The sequence below is a fragment of the Varanus komodoensis genome, unplaced genomic scaffold (assembly GCF_004798865.1).
Source record: "Varanus komodoensis strain SLA01 unplaced genomic scaffold, ASM479886v1 scaffold6_4, whole genome shotgun sequence".
Lineage (NCBI taxonomy): Eukaryota > Metazoa > Chordata > Lepidosauria > Squamata > Varanidae > Varanus > Varanus komodoensis.
The window spans coordinates 4,807-9,183 of NW_025336347.1; positions in this window are offsets into that span (position 1 = coordinate 4,807).

The window sequence follows — 4,377 nt, forward strand, 5'->3', positions numbered from 1 at the left end:
ACATCTTTTGACAGTGTTTGAAATTCTTCAGAGTGCCACTAAAGGCTCTACGGAATGTTTTTGACAATAAATCCTTAAGCAAGAACCGAGAGAAATCTAGGATTGTGGTTTAAGGATCATCTGTAGAAAATATGTGAATAATAGAATGCTTGTGTGTTTGCAGGCTCACATCAAAAAGTGATGTGCAGTAAGAGGTATTTCAAATTGGCTGCAACTCATATGAGCTTGTGTTCTACAGCAGCCTTCACCTGTGTTAATAGGGGGCTGAGGGTATTGAAACTGGAGAGAGAAAAAATCAGGATGAACAGCATGGGCTAGATTCCAATTCAAGACCTACTCTGAAGCAATGAGGGCATTGCTAGTTCTCTGCCACCATCGAATCCACACTGAATAGGTCAGCAAGCCTTCCTCATGCTGCATGTGGTCTCTTCTTTGCCAGGATCCTAGAGCAAGTGAGAGGGATCAATTTGCTTCACTCTTTGTTGATCAAGTTGTTTGGATCCACTTTTGTTTTAGATTCCAGTATTGGGCTGGAGTCCAATTTAATTTAATGTTTAATTGTTTTATTGCCAGCATCATTAGTTTTATTTTTTGATTTCTTGTACATTTTGAGCGTATTTTTAAAATAGAAAAGCAGTATAAAAGTAGTTAAACTAAAAATACTAAATGAGATTTACAGAAATATAGAATTAATTTTCCTCCTTTCATACCCAGCTTACAAATTTGTATTAAATTGGAAAAAAATCCCATTATTGTGGCAATAATAATACAATTATCGGTAGGTGAATATGGGAGTTGATGAGCAAAATGTCTTGAGTCACAAGTTACCCATCCGTTTGAAAGAGCTAGGGAGTTGAAATGTCACAAGGAAAAAGGTATATTTTATTTCAAAGACTTAACACTCAAGGGCAAAGGTGGGACCCCCTTACTTGAGAAATGTAGAGCTCAAAGCAGTATACTGTCTTTAAATCTTGACAATGACATATAAAGCCCGAATGGTTTAGGGGCTGGATACCTAAAGGAGCAGATGTTGGTTCATTCCCAACTGCTTTTTTTGGATTCCAACTTTACTATTCTATGATTTCAAGAGGCATATTGCCACCACCCCCACCAAAAAAAAGACCAATGAATGATTTTTAGGGGATACAGTGTCCTCTGGAGCAGAGAGGGAGATCTGTTTTGTGAGCTGGTCTTCTGTTTACAGTGTTTGAGTCCAATCACAGATTTTTAACTAAAACCATTGCCTATGAAAATACGTTCTGATATGGCATAAATGGTAAAGAGTAGAATTTCTGTAATGTTAATGTGTTCTGTTGAGTAGCACAACCAAGAACTTAGAATCTCAAATCTTTATAATCTACTTGCACGAGTGTGGTAACTCTACTGATCATAAAGAGAGCTTCCAAAATAACTGGCTATCAGTCAATGGATGGTCAGAGAAGCAGCAAAGTAGCAACTTCATGCTGCACAGAACTTTTGACTGACCATGAGATCTGTGTAACTCAAAGGACTGCGACTTGAGGATCTAAGGATTTTGCCACATAATTCAGTCAGCCTGGATTTGTCATACTCTTCTGGACCACAACTCTTTATTCATACCAAAGCTCCTGCTTTGCCAGTTAGATTATTATGAACTGATTAGTAACATAATTTGTGCATTACCCTATGCAATGGTAAAATTAATCTAACTAGTTGTTTTTTACCTCCAGTGTTACAGAAAACAGCTAATGCATTAAGACAAATAGTCATGAGTAATAAAATAGCCCTTAATAAAGGGTAATATATACCCTGGGAAGATTTAAAAAACACTTTCACCAGACATTGCTTTAGGTACTGCAATTTGAATGTATTTACTACATGTATATCCTGCCATCTTTTGTTTTTGTTTTGTTTTGCACGGAACCCAAAGTGGCTTAGTCTTCTTCCTCTCCATTTTTATCATATGCCTCTTCTATAGGTACATTACTATTTCTATGACTAAAAACCTACACCAACAGCTACAATAGCAGATATTTCACAGATGTGGTAAACAAACTGCAAACTTAAACTAAAGCACTTTACTTCCATACCCCTTTAGCAGTGTGCTAAAAAGATGTGGCTGCTTTTGGTGTACCCTTTCGGTATATGGATTATCCAATTAATGTCACAAATATGTGAAGAAGCATAAGCTAAAATATCTTCAAGGGAGTGGACGATGCTGGTCCTTGGAATGTTCCAAAGTAATTCCAAAATATCATTTGCACTGAAGTGTATTTAGACTCCAGACTATGATTTGTATTCCATCTGTAAAGGAAATTGTTATATATGGCTTCCCTCTTCATTCACCTCCTTAGAAAATCTCCAGTTACAAACCAAACCAGTGGCTTCTGGAGGATGAGTAAGGAACCAAACCAAAGCTTGCTAGTTCAAAGCTGGCTTCAGATCCAGGTTTAGAAAATGTTAAACTATGGCTTATCAGATGGTGTTTGTTCAGACTTTATGGCAATTTATGGCATTACAGCTGAACTATATGTGTACCAGTTACATTTTTTAAAAGGTTCAAACAATGCAGCCAAAGCATATGCTTTGTTAATCAAATATGAACATTGCATTCAGTGTTCCAATAAATATAGAAATTGTTTAACACTGGTGTCATTAAAAAGTAATCCAAGTGTTCTGAATACATGGTTCAAACAGGACTGAGATAATAAGGTAAGGTAAAGGTTTCCCCTTGACATTAAGTCCAGTCATGCCTGACTCTAGGGGGCGGTGCTCATCTCCGCTTCCTAGCCGAGGGAGCCAGCGCTTGTCCGCAGACAGTCTCCGTGGTCATGTGGCCGGCATGACTAAACACCGAAGTGCACGGAACGCTGTTACCTGCCCACCGAAGTGGGACCTTTTTATCTACTTGCATTTGCATGCTTTCGAACTGCAAGGCTGGCAGGAGCTGGGACGGAGCAACGGGAACTCCGGTGACCTTTCGATCAACCAGCTCAGCAGCACAGCGGTTTAAACCACTGCGCCACCTGCAGTCCCTTACTGGGATAATAGCAGTGATTAAAGGCTTAGTTCAGGCTCCACATATGTGAGATACACTGGGGAAAACCCTAATGTTGCAGGGAAAGCACCAAGCATTCTTATGCAATAGTTTTGCATAAATGTCCTTTGTTTTGTGTAGTACATGTATTTGCATTTTTGCCAAAGGTAGTCGTTACTGAATAATGAAAGTTCTAAAAGAGGGGAGAATTGTTTTGTGTTAAAGCAACTGCAGCTAGTTCCAAAGGTCACAGGATTTTAGAAAAGTAAATTATTTTTACAGAATCAGAAAAAGGCTTCCTGATTTTGTGCATCTACCTTTCCTACTTCCTTAATCTTTTTAGCTCAAAACCTGTTCTAAATTAACCTCAAACAGTCAATCCATTAGTCATGACCATGGTGATAAAAGTGTCCTTCCTGTCCAAAGGTTGAACTTTTTCTTTTTAATTTAACCTTTTTATTTAAATGGTATTTTAATTGTTAAGGTTTATTTATTGATTTTAAACTGATCAGGCTGTTTCCACTATTTTATGTATTTTATTTATTCTATGGTTTGTTTTTTTTTGGTATTTATATGTGGGATTTTAATGATTGTAAGCCGGCCCAAGGCTTATGCAAAGGGGGCAGCATATAAGCTGTCTAAATAAATAAATAAATGGAAGAATAATTAGAGCAGAAGTTTTAGTAGTTTTTTTCCCTTTCATAAAAAGTTCTAGTGTCTGATTATATTTAAAATACTAAATGTAAATGAATAATTGCCTTCTGTTGATTTGGACCTTTGTATTAATGAAATGTTAACAAATATACTTAAATTATTCTCAAAAGCAACTATTAGTCTCATTTTTGTGGCTACAGATAAGCATCACAACAGAAGAACAATACTCCTGGTAAAAGCTTTATTACATACTCAGGTAAAAATAAAAGTTAAAATTTTGTACAGCAGCCGCATCAAAGTATTTTGAAACACCAAAGCAATCCCAAAAGGCAAGAAATAGAAACCCAGGATGGCAAAAGTGCTTTAAAGATAAAGAGCTACTTTTAAAAAAAGGAACTGGACAGTGCTGGTGCTTTCATTCACACAGAAGAACCTCATTCAGTTGCCTTTCAAGGATGCATGATACCGGCTGGTTATTACATAGCTGCAACTCCACCACATGCATACCTTCAATGAAATCAAAGCTAGATAAAAATTTCCAACAAGTTTAACTATATGAATTTCAATCTTTAAATGCTTTCAGAACTGAAGCACTGTGTGCCCAGTGTGTATATTTTAGAATAGTTTGGGTTTAAGCCATTCTTTTCAAGCTGATGGGAAAAGACACATATCATTGATGGACTGATAACATATTCTGGATACAACTG